This window comes from Lytechinus pictus, chromosome 5 (assembly GCF_037042905.1).
Source record: "Lytechinus pictus isolate F3 Inbred chromosome 5, Lp3.0, whole genome shotgun sequence".
Classification (NCBI taxonomy): domain Eukaryota; kingdom Metazoa; phylum Echinodermata; class Echinoidea; order Temnopleuroida; family Toxopneustidae; genus Lytechinus; species Lytechinus pictus.
The window spans coordinates 14,923,747-14,941,665 of record NC_087249.1 but is presented as its reverse complement, the minus strand read 5'-3'; the positions used below and the strand labels follow the sequence as shown (position 1 = coordinate 14,941,665).

At 37.6% G+C, this 17,919-nt stretch overlaps 1 pseudogene; it reads left to right on the top strand.

Moving 5' to 3' along the window:
- Nucleotides 1-3,073: 3,073 nt before the first annotated feature.
- Nucleotides 3,074-17,253, top strand: LOC135154248 (uncharacterized; annotated as a pseudogene).
- The last annotated feature ends 666 nt before the right edge of the window (nucleotides 17,254-17,919 follow it).

Sequence of the window (17,919 nt, the reverse complement as noted above, 5' to 3'; positions counted from 1 at the left end):
AAACTCCTAATTATCTTTGTCCGATCACCCTTCTGATGTTACCTGAGACTCATGAGAGCCTCGGCCATTGTACGATGACCAGGGGTGTCCAGCCGTCAACCAGTCCAAAATGCCCCCCAAAACACATCACAAGTACATCGTAAACTGTTGTTTACAGTTCTATGAGAATCGCTTACCTTGTACGATTATTTTTAATTCAGCCTTTTGAGCTGCAAAAATGCTTTTAGAGAGAGATATATATATATATATATATATATATATAAAGACCATTAGTAATAAACGTAACCGCTCGATCGACGTATGGTCATGATGGTGCATCAAAATTCATACACTACCATGGATTTGTAGTGGATCTGGGTTGGCTAAGTGCCTGTCGTTATCTGGGTTTTGGACTGAAATGTTGGTGTTTTGGGGCTTGGGGCCTTGAAGGACTTAGATTAGTGCTCAGCTTCTATGGGACTCTGGAACTCTGGAATTCGATCGGTCCCAGACTCCAGTCGGTCTTTATTTATTTCAGATCTATGAAATTTAGAGTGTTACAATGTGGGTCCGGACTTCATAGACATATCTCGTTTTCAGATGGGAAATAAAAGATGTTTAGCTTGCGCTTCGTGCTGACATAATTTGTTTAGGAGAGTCCATATCCGCTTCCAAATTTAGTCCAATATGTTTAACAGCACCCCCCCCCCCTCCACCAACACACACACAAAACAGAGGAGGACGAAGAAGAAGGTTATGAGAAATGAAGGAGAAGGAGATTGAAGAAGAAGAAAAAAAAAGTAAAAGAAAATTATTTTGTCAATGAGAACTGCAGCGATATTGAAACTTGAATAGTTTTCATAAGTCAAAATTCCAACAGTTGGTTCGACATGGTTCGACTGCATGTAATACCATTTTTTAAAGTCCTGGGGCCTATTTCATAAAGAGTTGCTATCATAGCAAGTTGCTATGATAGCAACTCTGGTAGAATAGCAGCTTTTACTTGCTATGCTAGCAACTTGCTATGCTAGCAACTTTGCATTTCATAGAAGCACATTCGCTGGAAAGTCAGCTTGACTTTCCAGCGAATTATTTGAATAGTCATGTACGAGGCTGATTAGGGGGAAATCCCCTTTCTCTCCAGTTTTTTGTTTTCAATTCAAGTCATAAGTTTAGGTAGAAAGTACTGGCGGATCCGGGGGGGGGGGCACAGCCGGCCTGTGCCCCCCCCCCCACACCTTTGAGAAGCAAAATTAGAAGAAACAAAATTGAAGGAGAATATATATTTTTTTTTGCTTGTAAATTTTTTTGGGAGCGAAATTGTTATTTAGCAGCTGCAAACAGGGTCTGCAGCATATAAGACTAGCCGTTGATACAGAGTGATGGCTCTATGGTGATGCCTGGCTTGCAATTCTAGAAGAGAGTAAGAAGAAAATACTAATTTTTCCTGGGATGGCATAGCATTATTCTCCATTGTGTAAGTTTTCAGAGAATTGATATATTTTAGCCCTATGCCATGGAAAAAATTATTTTGAAAAAAGTAAAAAGGCATCATTATTGCCGGTCGAAATTTCACCTTCAACAAAGTTTCTACCGTACAAGTTTAATCCCAGTCCCACACTATTTGTGTCGGTAATGCAAGGTTGTATCAACAACAAGGCAGGCGCAGGCCACTGCAGGTGCAGTGCTGTTAAAAATCACCCTGAAGCAAGTAAATTTGTAGGCTCTAATTATGCATGAAACATCGAAAATGACCTTAAAAGATTATTTTTGTTCAAAATGGAAATGATTTTTAAGTTATCGGTTTCAACAGTGAATAACCATTCAGTAAATGGATTCAACAATGCCATGGCCACAACTTTTTTTTTTTTAGAAAGTCAGAAACTGAAAAAAAAAGCAATCATTTTTTTATCGCATACATTCGTAATTCCGAAGCTTCATTATTCCGAAGGATCGTTGGTCCGAAAACGAAGTGAGGTTCGTAATTCCGAAGGTTCGTTAATCCGAAAACGAAATGAGGTTCGTAATTCCGAAGGTTCGTTAGTCCGAAAACGAAATGATTAACGAACGTTATTTCGTTTTCGGACTAACAAACTTTATTTCGTTTTCGGATTGACGAACCTTCGGAACAACGAACCTTATTTCGTTCTTGGATTAACGAACCTTCGGAACATCAAACCTTTTTTCGTTTTCGGATTGTCGAACCTTCGAAATAACGCAACAAATGTTCGGATTAACGAACCCTTTTACGTTTTCAGATTAACGAACGTCGAGGTATAGGCAATTTACGTGTTTCGGAATTATGGACCTTCGGAATAAAGAACCTTCGGAATTCCGAAGTGTAACCTTGTTTATGGCCTAGGGCTTTTTTAATTTAGGCCTTGAATTAAACACTTCCACATAATAGATCTACCTTCCTCTATTTTTTCCCACAAGAAAAAAAATCCTCTCAATTTTTTTTTGTTTTTAAGTCTGTCTATAACCTCCCTTTTTTCCCTTTGCCTGCCCTGGGAAAGACTGAAAAATTTGCTGTTTCGTAGGAATTTTTTAACATTTTTTTTGGGGGGGGGATAGGTAGAACAACAAAAAAGAAACGGCATTTCTACTAGAAAGCATTACCTTAATATATTATTCATTAGCATTATTATCATAGACATTGCTCGATCTAGATATCCGTTCTCTTGTAAGAGCCCTTTGGGCATGCCTGAGCACAACGTATGCCATTCTTCACAATGAAAAACCTTTTACAGTGTCAACTTGACGCTCCCCCATGACCAGCGTCAAATATTTAACCCTATTTGACGCTCCAGTAACCATACTTGACGCTCCAGTAAAAAGTTGACGCTCCCACTGGAGCGTCAACTTTTTATGAAATGCGCTGCAGCGTCAAATATTAAATTTGACGCTGCAAGTGAAAATTTGATGCTGTTTTGGGACTTGACGCTGACGCTGTACCTTTATGAAATGGGCCCCAGGTTTCGCCTCTCGGTTTTCCGATACGGATGTACCTTTGTCATAAACTTCCTGAAAGTATAGTCATGGGAATGTGGTTTTGATAGAGGCCATTAACTACACACTTAAACGCGTATGTAGCTTCAACTAGACTTTCAATTGGCCTGACATCGAAAGTATATCGATTCAGATCTGTCTGTCTTTAAAAATCTGCCGTATTTTCATAGGTCGCAATTTGCCTGCCCATCTCCAACGCAGTAACAAGGTATTCGTTTCATCCAGTTAAATGTTCAGCGTAAATTGGTGGTAAGTTTCATTATTTACATGATTACTTCTGCTACATGATATAATAGTAGTATGATATAAGTATTTCCCATGTGTAGGCGTACATGTATACAGTTTCTAAATCTAAGTTAACTAACTCATGTCGGTTAAAGATACATGTGGTTTATATTCATTTTTCCACTATTGTTGGTTTTAATTGGCATACGATCTACGCTTGCTCTAATACCCACTTATTCTAATTCTCATTTCGTCTAACGCCCTGTTGGTCTAATTTCCACTTCGTCTACTAACAATATGGTTCTTAAAACAGTTCACCTATTAAAGCATAATAGACTAGGTGGAGTAGATCATTATGGACATTATACCAAATGGTTATCATGGAAATCAAACGAGGTAACATCTGGGCTGAATTGTATTGTATTTCTGTCTATAGGCGTATCCCGCCACAAGCCTCAGCTTTTAGGGTATACGCTATCTTCTTTAAACTCAATATGTACATATTTTTTTTTTTAATAACAAATATTTTTTTATGAATTAATATTTATGAAAAATGTAACGTAATGGAAGAAAATAAATGTTTATTTGAATTTAATTAAATTGAATTGAATGTCAGACCAGGATAGACGAAGTGGCTGTAGACGAACTAGGATTAGCCCATGTGGGATCAGATGAAACATGTGGTAGACGAATGTCGTGGGGGTAGATCGGCAATTACAATAAGAGCACGTTCATCAATGTATTATGGGACGTACTCCAGTTCTGGTAAAAGATTGGGTACCTTTAATATAAACCATTCATACAGGTCAGGAAAATTATTTATGTTATTGTCTAGGCTGTAGGATGCCAAATTCAGCACTAGTATGTTTTATAAAAGCGAGGTTCGTCCAAGAACTTCCACCACCCCATTATAACTGAATAAATCGGTGAACGTTAGCATAACTGTATAGGTCTTCAACTATGGTATCAGTTTGGGGCCACACTCCCCAACCCATTCCAAACCCGAGTACCCCCTCCCTCCTCCCCCTTGAAAAACAAAAAAACACTCCCGGATATTTGCTGGATGGCGGATGTTGTCTAGAATGTGGTTTGCCGCAGGAAGGTTAATCGAAAGCTGAATCTCTCCCCTGCAATACCCTGGATAATAACACAAACAGCATAGATGACACAGTGATTTACGGAAATGCGTGGGAGCATCATGCGTGTATCCAGGGGAGGACACAACGAGGCAATTTTAACCGGATAGGCGAAATAAAAGGTTGGTGCGAAAGGGGGGGGGCAAAAAAAAGTGAATGGAGAGATAAATAGGTGAAAGATGAGAAAGGGAAAGGGGGAGAAAAAAGAAGCGAATAGGGATTATATAATGTAGAGAGAAAGACAAGGGGGACATTAGGAGGAAAATGCGTTATAATGCGGAATATAGGGGGGGGGGCAATGTCAACTGAACTGATCTTAAACGTGTAGGGGCGTCATATTGATCAAACTTGAGCGTTGCCAAATTGATAGGTAATGGGTGCCAAAATGGGCTTTGAACTTAAGGACGCCAAATATATACATGTACTGGTCAGTCTTATCGACTCCTCATTGTTTTTGTTATGATAACTGAATTCATTGAATTCATATGACATACCTACACCATCACGTGTCAGGGTTTGTGAACTGAACTCGGGACTAGCGAAGACCTGTAAATAAATTGAGGTTTCCAAATATGTAACCTATATTTCATATCAAACTTGAATTAATAATTTTCTAGTGATAAATGGCAGGGACCTTTTATTTGAGACACGCTGCCACTAAAAACAATTGTTTCTGTGTCATCTCGTCCTTGGCAAAATGTCATATATTTATTAATATTTTTAATTCATTTATCAATTCATTAATCATTTTCAGTTTTAGTTAATCAGGGAGGCCTCAGTTACATAAACTACTGTCCTTGAGGGCCCTGGGATAAAAAATCAACTTCTGCAATATTTACAAAGAATATATCAATCAAAATGGCATATACAGGTATTACATTATTTCTTTAAAAATAGATTGATAAGCATTAAAATACAACCATATAAAAGATCATATTGAATTGCAAAAATAGCTTTACTTTAAAGTTAAGACAAATAAAAAAGGTTAAGGCAATCGGAAACCGCTAAATACGATTTAACAGGAAACGGAAGGATGACTGGTATTAGAGTATTGTTCAATTGATTAAGAAATAATTTGAGAATATGTTGAGGAATGAGTAAGGAGTAGAATTGGAGTAACGTAAATGTTGCCCAATTAGAATATAAATCAACTACTCATTGCTGTGTATCTTGCATTGCAAGGCTTATCCATTTTCATTCGTTAATTGAGGCACGGAATGAGTTGAGGAATATTGTCTAGCGTTGATCTTTCCTAAGATTATTCCAGTCGGCGGTCCCGATGTATTGAAACGTCCTCTTGCCCCTATTATTGTGCACTGTTTACCTGAAGAGAGGCAGTGGACATTTATCTTGTCCTAATATCATAATTATGTTTAATGAATCGTTCACTTAAATATGAGGGAGCAATACAGTTAACATATTTAAATACTTCACACATTTCGGTGAAAATGCCGTCTGGAAAAGAGATCTCTCCATTATAGGACAGAAAAATAAATGAGTTCGCGGATGGGCCCCTAAGATCATTCTTGTCATTCTGTTGGCAATTTAGTAAGTCTGTCAAGGAAACCGAGTGAAATATTAGACCAAACTACGTCACAATAATCAAATTAGGCATGAGCAAAGCATTACAGAGTAGTGTAAAAATGTCATCCGGGATATAAAGCTTTGCAGATCGACGTTGAAATCCAATTTTTCATGAAATCTTTTCAGCGATGTGATCTATGCGCCTCTCGCATGAAATTTTTTCATCGAGTATGACACCTAGATACTTAAAACTGGATACTCACTCATTTTCCCTTTTACCATTAACAATCTTAAAAAATTTTAAATTATGGAGCCGCTGCTTGGACCCAAATATCATGTTCTTTGGTTTACTAGTATTTAGTGTATACTTATGGTGTGACGTGGAGCCGGGCTACGAGCGAGCAATGTATGGGAAGGCCCACATGACCCAAAAATTAACATGAATTATCATCTTAAAGGGATGGTCCGGGCTGAAATATTTATAGTTTAATAAATAGAGTAGAATTCACTGAGCAAAATGCCGAAAATTTAATCAAAATCGGATAACAAATAACAAAGTTATTAAATTTTAAAATTTAGCAATATTTTGTGAAAACAGTCGTCATGAATATTCATTAGGTGGGCTGATGATGTCATATCCCCACTTGTTCTTTTGTATTTTATTATATAAAATTAGGTTTATTCAATTTTTTCCTCCAAGAACTAGAAAAATTGGATTGACAACTGATTTAGTGCATTAGATATTTATTACTGCAACTTATTTTATTATAAGGGAGACATATTATTCACACAAGTATGAAATAATGAAAAAATATGATTTTATGTATAAACAACATAAGAAAACAAAAAGTGGGGATGTGACATCATCAGCCCATCTAATGAATATTCATGACGACTGTTTTCACAAAATATTGCTAAAGTTTAATTTTCTATAACTTTTTTATTTGTTATCCGATTTGATGAAATTTTCGGCATTTTTCTCAGTGAATTCTACTTTATGTATTAAGGTATAAATATTTTCAGCCCGGACCATCCCTTTAAAAGAAATAGAAAATCAATTCACCTAGACTAAAATCATGATGTTGAAAACGAAATATAACCTTTTCTCGAAAAAAATTGATATGAGTGTACCTATTAAAGGAATCCCGGTAACATAATTAATTTTAGTATTGACATTTTTTATATTTGTAGATTGCAAAGATACCCAGAATGGCTCACCAAAAGCAATTAAACATCAACAGGAAATTGATGGTAGGCATCCCTCTGTTATTTCTTCTCTCCTTGCTTATGGTACTGCTCTTAACGCAACACAAGGGGACGTCTCTGGACCTTGAGGATTCTGCCATATATCGCCGTTTTTCGTTGGACAGCGACTCGCTGTTCATCCAAAGTGACACAAAGATGGACTTACCGTGCACCAAAGAGCTAAACATTTCTGATGGCACGGTGCAGGGAATTTATTTATTTATTTATTTATTTATTTTGTTTTATTTATTTTATACTGCAGGGTAGGCCTGTTCAGTTCTTAAAACTGCTTTACAAAGGCGCCCTGCAGTTTAAAATACATGTCAAGATAACTATGAACAACAACAACAAACAACATCAAAAATACAAAATACAAAATATCTAACATCAGAAACAATTAACACCAAAATATAGAGTGGGAAGTGACAATTTAAACATACATAGCATTGTAAATCAAAGGAATATCATTTCGCTCTTTATCAATTCGTATGAAAGGCTTTGCATATCAATCATCTCAAGACTTAATGTTACCAACGATTATGTTAGCCTAGTACGAATCAATCTCGTCTTTATCGATGACAACCTACCAGACAACTCAGAGCAGAGTAACCCATCGGTCTGGCACTGGGGGCTTGGTGGCAGGGGAAAAACCTTACTCCATTTCCCCTACGACAACAAGTCTTTGTCTCTGAACACTCTGAGCTTCGGGTTTCACTGGGTCAATGTCACAATCGACAACACTGGAGCATTAAACGAATCGTATTCCGATGGTTGCTTGGGATATACATTGTCCAAAGTCCTGCGTCAAGTTCGGCGTCAGTTGAAGAATACAGGTGGTGCTTCACAGGATGTCAAGGATGACGTCTTATGTAAAGAAAGGTATTTAAGCTCACCGTTGTTTGGGGCTACGTTGATTCCTGGTTATAGTCTCTTCGATCTGCAATCGAGCAGCTATTACGAATGTTGGAATATCATGAATATAGAGACATGTGATCAGGACAACTGTTTAGTTTACCCTTCGTTTACAATTGGATGTACTATCGTTACTATTTCTTTTGGGATTACTTACATTTTGCTCTTCTTGGCCCTCATCTGGGAATTGTGGAGGATCTACTCCAGAAATTTTAATTACCAGGATGAAGGCTCTGGAGAGTCAGTAAACATCTTACGAATCAATCTTATCCCACCTGTGTTGCTCATGCTTGCTTCAAATAACACACGGCATCACAAAATGTTCAACATGACATACTGGGCCTTGGTTTATGCTGTACCATTCATCATTTACTTTGTAGCTTTCCTGTGGTATGCCACCCGAGTTGATGAATACGCTTACAGAAGTTTCCAGCGTGGAGAGATGTTCACCCGAACCAATGCATGGGGTCTTGATTTTGGATTAGCCAACATCTTATACATTGATGGAGCTGTAGTTTTCTTGTACTTTATTTACAAGTACCGCCTTAGTGACAATGGTACTCAAGGACAATTCATTGAGGAACAATACAACTGGAAGAGTAAGAAGACGAGGGTTCTTTACTACATTGCTGTGGTAATTTTCTGTTTTTTTCCGATTCTCAGCGACAGCTATGCTCTTGGTCGAAATCATTGTTTTAACCTCAATTGGAATAGCCATAAATATTAGGTATGGAAGCCCCGTCTGGCTCAATATCATCCTTGGTGCATTTTTCTTTGTTGCTAACATAATTCAGTTTTTTGACAGCTACCAACACCTCTTCAGCAAGATTCACTCTGTCGGCACAAAAGTGGACCGGGATGACAGTTTGCAAAACAAAATCTTTCAGCAGACAGGTGACGGATCTCCGCAATTACAATTCACGATAGAGTCCAGTCTCCTCCGTGACATTATCCGAAAATGGCTACCTTTGTACAGTCATGTCTTCAATACTATCAAGCACATCATCATCGGAATAGTCTTTCTTGTCATCGTCGCTCTCATTGTTGTCTTCATTGACAGAACCACTCATGTTTCTTCATTCGTCGAGTACGTTGTCACAGCAGTACCTTTGGTGTTTGCGGCTGCAGGGAAATTAGGAGGGAGTTCTCTTACAGCTGGTGGAAAAGCAAAGAACAGCACCCAAGACAAACTTATGAAACTCGAAAAGGATCTAAGAGAGTACGCCCAGACAGGTAATGCACCGTTTATATCATAAAAATATATTGGGTTTGAGAAAGTATAGTGGACATATCGTTGTCCGAGGTTGGTTCGGCAATTACTACTTAAACATAGTAACATTGCCAGACCGACCGAGAATAAACTACCGTCGGCTCCCAAGCATCAGCCAAGGTGGTTTGGTGTTGCGCGGCGCGGCGGCTGTACTAGTGAGATCGATCTTCTCATAATTCCTCTTACCGATTGTGAACTAACCCTGCTGAACTAAAATCAAGGGGCCCGAATCATTCGATGATCTAATTAATGATGGTCATCACTCATTTTATTTTCGGCATACAGACTCATTGTAAACAAGGAAGACGCGATTTCACATTGACAGTTATTTATCGGAGAGTATGTGATTCAGCTAGCATTGCATTTTTACCTGTGTTGATTGCGCTGCGCTCATCTCTCAGCAGACCCATGAGCAGACCCCTGCGTCGAGCGCCGTTGCATCACAAGACTTACCCGGTGGAGGCAGTCCGTCGTGCGCTGTGCCTGAGTGATGATTGCGTGGTTTTCAGTCGGACCCAAAATGTAAAAAAAAAACTATTCTACCCCGACGTCACCAACTATTTTGATCTTATGGTCGGGTGAAATTATGATTAGTCACGCGTAAAGGGCCCTCGACCAATCAATAACAAATTTTCAGTAAGGGATATAATATTCTTTATCTACTATCGACAACGTAAGGAGAACCTTACCTGTTCATATCCATCTAATCGCAAAGGCCCCAGCCCCCCCCCCCCCCCGAAATTTAAGAAAATTACATTTTTATGAAAAATATCACTAGCTTCAACAAAGGTGTGCTTGAAATCCTTCTAATTCACTTTAGAAAATGTAAAAGCGCCCCATTAAGTTTCTTCAAAATATATTTGTGTCTTGCCCCCCCCCCCTGCAATAAAATGTACTGCGATAGAAGTAGAAGCAACATTAGTGTGCACACTATGCACTGGAGAGGGCGCAATGCCTAAAAGACAGTAATTGCAAAATGTCCTAGTGTTTATTCATGGTAGAAAAATCATCATCATACCCTTCGACCTCTACCTTTATCATAGCTATACATTAAACCCTTTAAGAAAAGCAAATAATCATTTTTAATCATCTCTAAATAGATCAATCTCGATTTTATTTCTTTATTATCCTAGGCGAATTCCCGCTGCCTGAAGCTTCATGTGGGCAATCGTTCTACATATGGCTCTCCTGTCTCATGTGCTGCGTATCGGAACCAGATCAGCAGGATCCAAACCAAGGCCAAACACAGAACCAAGATCCTGCTGCTCCTGCCGGATCCATAAATCAGTCTACCGACCCGTCAGAGCATTCTGTACCCGGTAACGGTCACGATGATCAACCTCCAACTTCAGTCGCATCCGTCTCTTTACCCCAAGGTAGCTCCAAGACTGCTCAGTCTTCGCTATAGCCATCACCAATATACTTATGAACCATTTTTGGCAGGATGGACTTTAGTAATTCAGTAGGTCACGATCGAATGATTCATTTATGATTGTTTCCCCCACGTTATCCCATTTAAACAAAATATTCCGCGTTGAATTTGCGAACCATAAGAGGCTACCTAATTTCCTAGTGTAACAACAGCTATTCACCATCAGTTCGAATGTCGGGGAGATTGTTTTCGAATACTCCTTTCGCATGTCATATCCCTTCACATTACTAGTACTTTATCATTGTTTACTTTACATTATAATGTAGATTGTGAATCAACCATTTGAATTGGGGCAGAAGGCTTTAGGTTATGCCTCTGATTTGGTTAATTTCTTCTGTCCATGGCGTTCCAGTGGTTGATATTTTTATCTTGTATTCTTTATGCTGAAATTTATTGCGTTTTTTGTAATTTCCTTTGCCGAATAAATGATAATAATAATGATAATGATAATAAAAATTACTGTGGTGATGGCGAAAGATTTATCGGATCGATAGGCATGGAAAGTTGGCCTGCACCAGGGACATGGCAACCAAACAAAATGAAAATGGGTCTTTTTAGATAGATTCAGGTTTGTACTGATTAGCTTAATCTATTTTCGACCCCCTGAGCCTGATGAATGAGGCAATTCCTCAAATAGCTAATAATTTTTTACAAAAATTGCAACCTGATGAGCGTTTTGACCTTATTTTACCACAGAATTGAGAACTTGTGTTGATCGATCATGGACCTATCATGGATCGATCTACTGAAGTGTACTACGGCCGGGGTGCTAGGCAACATTACAAACCAGCATTTATAACCTAAAACACAGTCAAATGCCTACGATAAAGCAATCCAGTGATGGGGTGTTTTTGTAAGGAATTTCGGTATTTACACCAGAAATATTAAGACTTTTTAACCGACGGTCGAGCACTGTACAGCTGAATAGACGTGGCAATTATACGTTTACGAGGAGGCATGGTGACTGAACATGAAAATATTTATGCAATTTTGTCCAATGAAGCTGATATTGTGAATATCTTGGTAACTATACATTCTGATCAGATCTTATTACATCAATGAATTTCAAGCGTTTCCCATTTTTGTCTTGCCTGCCTAGAACAGCGAGACTACAGGCGCCGTGTTACCGACGGCGGAAGCGACTGTGGCGTCGTCACCTTTGATTTTTTTCTTTTAATTTCATCAAAATTTCATCATAGAAAGTATATGCACCTATTTTAATGAAACTTGGACATAATGGTAAACAGTTATCACTGATCGTCCTCCATGGGTTTCAAGTCACATGACCAAGGTCAAAGCTCAGGGTCGATAAACTTTGACCAGGTGTGGTAATCAACATTGAAATCTTAGTTAATGTTAATTTTTCGAAGTATCATCGTAAGTCTGAAAGTTTATGGATCTAGTTCATGAAACTTAATGTTACCATGACATTCTTGGATCAGGTGTCAGTGATCTACTAGCTTGAGTTTCATGTCACATGATTAAGCATTTAAAGGTCAAATGTCATCTAGTTACAATAATCTCAGACCAGGCTGAGATATTTTTTAGAATGTTAGCCTAACTTTTAAAGTTTAAAGATTAAGTTCATAAAATCGAACATTAGGGTAAGCAAGTATCACTGATCGTATTTCATGACTTTAAGGTAGCATGATGAAGGTAAAAAGTTGTTTAGGGTCAATGAACTTTGACCATGTTGGGCGTGTCAGCATTTAATTCCTAACCAAGGTTATACGGACCTATTTCATGAAACTGGGACAAACGGGTAAGCAAGTATTACTTATTACATGTATTATCTTGCACGAGTTTATGTAATTGGATGAAGAACTTTTAAATCCATAACCACTTTGAAATGGATCTATCGTATACAACTTGAACACTAGGGTAATCAAGTATCACTGATCATTTTGCACGAGTTTCTGGTCACGTGATCAATATCAAAGATCATTTAGGGTCAATAACGTTAGTATTTCTTTATCATAAGAACCGGGAATGAGCGGAAACTTTCTGAGCTACGAGCCACAAGTCATAGCAGAAGTTTTCAGTTTGGCCTAAGTAGAGATCTTTCTTGGCTGGCCAAATACAATGTTAATTAGTAATTTCACAATGTTTTCAAGAATAATTCGCAATAATCATCAGTATCACACTTTCACTGTGCTTTGTATTTACTTGGTTTTATGTATTTCTGATCGTCATCTCTTTATCTCTTTAAAAATGTTTGTAATACTGTTAGAATTACATCAAGAAGTATAATTATTGGCGCTTCTGGATCGTTGTAATCTGTACGAAAAACTACCATCTGCTTATAAAGCTATTCATTGCACAGAATCGGCTTTACTTCGGGTCAATAATGTTATCGGTTACAGAATTGTTGTTATCAATGGATAAACGCCATTTTATGGTCATGCTTGACCTGCAGTCGGCCTTGGGCACCATTGATCACAACTTACTTTTGAATAGTTTACACGCTGATTTTTTTTCTTAATACTGTACATAATTGGTTTAGGTCGTATTTGGATCATGAAGAGTGTCAATTGGTTACCAAATATCGTAGAGGGTTAATTTGCCATACGGAGCTCTTCAGGGTTCTGAATTAGGACCTCTACTCTTCACTTTGTTTATAAGACAACTTCATTTGATCCCAAATTCCTAGCTAATTTTCGCAATGCTTTTTTTTTCGTTGATGTAGAAATTACTTCGAGAAGTTAATGAATGGATGGTAAGAAATAAGTCACTCTTGAACAAAAGCAATCTCTATTCATTATTTCTCCTAGACATAGGCACTACTTACCTGACCATATTCATTTGTCAATTTGTGATTCTATCGTTCAACTGGCTGAATCTGTCAGAGCTCTAGGTACCGAACTGGATTCGTTGCTAACAATATTCATGAATGTGGTTGCGTCAATTTCAATTGATTATGGCATAATAATTTCCTCACTTACGCTTAACTTTTACAGTCGGCGCCTTTTGGTGCTTATTATTATTATTTTTATTATTATTATTATTATTATGTTTTTCTATAACCGCGAGTATCCATGACCACCACAATCATGAATGAACCATGTCATTGTGAGTTTTGTATCCCTGAAGAAGACGTGGTGTTGAGTCGAAAAATTGGAATATACATTGGAATAAAGTTTTCGTTGGAACTTAATGTATTATCTCATGAAGATGTACTTCTCTCTCTCTCTCTCTCTCTCTCTCTCTCTCTCTCTCTCTCTCTATATATATATATATATATATATATATAGGATTGGTTGAGGTTTCCAAAAAGTGCTCAATGCCGGGGCAGAGCATATATATATTCATACCTTGGTCAGTTCGGTCTACTACCGTCGCGACGGTTTCACACTTTCGGCGATCTTCAGGCAGACTGATGATTTGACGACTTGGTTGTGTCTGCGTGCTGCGATGGGTCGTCACACCTGATTGGTTTTCTGGGGGTCTTGGCCGGTGTCTATGGCGGCACTTTGATATTATTTCTGATCTTTTGTTGAGGCACTTTTTGCTATTGGTGATAATGATGTACTTCTCTTCAAGGCAGAGATTGCAGAGCCCACTCATTCTTAGGTTAGTCTTAGACTTCTTCTAACACTAACCTAAGACCTGCTAGTCTGCCTCCCAATGGAAAACGTAATATCACATTTTGCACAAGTTGAGATATTAGGCATTTTATGATTTTTTTCAGAGCCGCTCAAAAATATTTTTTTTCTCAGTACTCTTTCATCATCAGATTGGAGAGTATACATGTGCCTATTTCAGCCCCCCCCAAAAAAAAAAAATTATATATATATAGTGTTGTTTTTCAGATATTTGCTTAGATATCATGGTAAGCTGACCAATTCCGCGTCAGGAACCCAAGATGTGCGCCGAGTAATGCTCCAAGACCGTGACACGGACCACTACATGTATCTACCCATAACTGGCGGAGCTCTTATTTATTGTGATCCTTTGAACTTCTCCCATCTGGATTTCGAAGAAGAGGTTTTGGGCCAAATAATTGACTCCAATCGGAAATTTGCCTAACGGATCCATTCAAAATAGGTGGCGAAATACACGCCAGCACAGTGGGAATGCATCCTACGGCTCCTGTCCAATCTTCCGGTGTAATTAGCCATCCGTCAAGTCGACTTTGATTTCATCCTAACCTCTGGCGACACCAAGAGGAACTTCCGGACAGAAGTCTCTCACTGGGAACACTGAGGCACATCTTGGTGATGCATAAAGGGCGGATGACGACCAGTGCAGCACGGTCGTAAACCGGTTGGCCTTGCGGCGTTTGAAAAGGAAATGTCTCACCACCAACCAGTGCACTTGCACTTCTTCAGCAGTGACGTCCGTATATGGTTATTAATGCCTGGCAGGATGCTTTCCTTCACTGCTACTCTGGGATCACGGGAAAGGTCTATTCTTTAACTCGGAGCAGTGACGAAAATTCCCCTGGACCGTGTGCTACTAGAAAAGACTACGCCATCTAAAGCTGCGCTCAAATGCAAATATAATAATATAATATACTATAATATATATAATATATTGTGTCTTTTCCAGACCAGTACAAAATATCACGTCTATTATTGTTTCAGAAGAAAGTGTTTCCGTAGAGGGCTGGTCAATAAGTTGATAAAATGATAACCCTGACATAATTGATTGTAAGATGGTTGACCATGAATCACTCTTGGCAGAGCTCATGTCACAGTTAAAGTCTCTAATTACAATTGCATGAGTATTCACTTGGTTCATTATACTGGCAACAATGTTATTTACGCCTGCAGAGGAATTTGGTGGTTATACAGGGAAAATAATAGCAGCATAATTTGGTCGTAAAATCAGAGGAGGACAAGAGTTATCCGCATTATTCTGATGCTGCTATTATCCGCATAATAGCGGCATCGGGACAAGATTTTGAGTTTATGAACGTATTTCCAAATAATGCGGATAATTGCCATGGTGCGGTCACAAGGTCACCCTTTTCCAACACAACCGCATCGGAGGGGACGTGTCCAGTTGTCATGACGATTATCCGCCTTTTTCAGGACGGGCGCTCGTAAAAATAATGCGGATAATTTTCGGAGTTTGTGAACGCAATTTTTATTGAATTATCCGCATTACTCTTAGGCGGCTAATTGGAGGATAGGTTTTATTGGGTTTATGAAAGGGGTATTATACGAGCACATGTCATTATAGAGCCGGTGTAATAGTATGGAGCGCTTAAAATCATTTATATTAAGCGCGATATGAATGCTGCATATTATAATGCAAGTTCCCCGCTATGATTAATTCACATGATATGCAACTGGTGATCAGATGCACGTTCTAACTCAATTTAAACTATTTACATAGTTAAGCATCTGACTTATTCTTCAATAAAGCTAACACTTGTCTCTCTCAAAATGTTACTGATCACTAACAATGATCATTACCTTATACACGAAATGCTTCTGCATTCCACTTACCAAAGTTACGTACAAGCTTTGCTTTTAGGGCAGTTGTAAGTACTGGACCCAGGTTCTGGAATTCTCTCAATTCAAATATAAAAAAAATCGGTAAGCATATATACTTTTCAGCGTGTACTTAAAGGTTATCTTCTTAATTGTTATTTGTGAGTCGCTCTAGGTTAAGATATGCTTTTTTATACTGTTTTTTTTTACTTTTGGAGCCTATAAAAAGTGTACAGAAGACAGGAGAATGTTATGATATATCAGTATCTATTTTTCTTGTATCTTGTCTAACTGGATTCTTCTGCAGAGGGTCAGCCCGTTTTTTCCTTTTGTATTCTTTTCTTGTGTTTCTTTCACCTTAGCATGTTTTATTCTTCTTCCATCATATATCACTTAATTTTATTGTTGTTAGTTTATTAGACTTAAAAATGGTATATTCAAGCGATTTACTCTATTCTTTTTTGTGTGTTTTTGTAATTGATTAGTTTAAGTTTGTTTTCTTGGTTGTTTTTTAGTAGTTTTTTTTCTAGTTTTAGAGATATTACATGTATACACTGAATACTATTTAGTCATTTACTTGAAACAAAGGAGACCCTAGCCTTACAAGCCCTGCCTTTTAGGGGTTCTCCTTGTACGTTCAATACGTAATTCGTTATTTGCTGTGTTTCCTTTTTCTACTGAAACAACGGTTTATGATTGATTCGCATTTGTAGAATGTGAAATCACACTTATTAAGACAAAATATATGTGCAGAAAGAAAGACGAATAAATATCTATCTATCTAATCTATCTTATTTATTTTATCTATCTTATCTTTTCTTATCTATCTATCTATTTCATCTATTTCGTTAATTTCTTAACATTTGAACATTACTTAGATAAGCAAATAAACTTCGTCCTTTTATAAAATCAGAATGGGTTCGATGGCGAATTGATTTTTTATGTACACAGACAAATTACCATGAACTAAAACAACTCGAGAGTTTTAGTGATTAGATTGATCAATGGAAGGTTACTCTTAAGTTTTGCTGTTGTCATTCCAATCTTTATTCTTTGTTTACAGTTCATGGCCCCCCCCCCCCCCCCCAACAACAACAAAAAAAAAACATTTAATTTGTGTTTAACATTGTACAGGGAATTTGACTAAAATCACACTAAATCATGTACTTAGTTTATAGTTAATATCAAACTAACACGTAGAAACCAATTTACTCAGTCTTTTTATTGAAACATAAATAATATTGAAATAAATTTCTTTCAAACATTTTGTTGACTAGCAAAGATCCTTTTCGTTTCGGTTTTGTTTTAGGATGAAAAATGTAAATTTTGAATTGTATGTGCACAGCTAATATAAAAGAGAGGATTAACAGGAGAGTGAAATAGCGTGTGTGTGTATGTGGGTGTATAAAATCAAATTATCATTTGATTTTATATGGGGAGGGAAAGATCGTATTAAAAGAAAAATTATGTATCAGAAGTATTATTGTGGTGGGGTTAAAATGATAAATTTTGAAATATTTGTTAGAACGCAGCGTATTATATGGGTAAAAAGACTTTTGTATGGAGAAAGAAATCTGGGGTGGAAGTTATTTGTTATTATTCCCTAAGTTCAGTTGGAGAAAGGTTAATTTTTCTATGTGATTATGAAATGAAAAAGATAAAAAGTAAGTTGAAGATTCCATCGTATTATTTGGAAATGCTAGATGCTTGGCAAGAGATCGATAATTTAAGACATTTCAATGGTTCTAA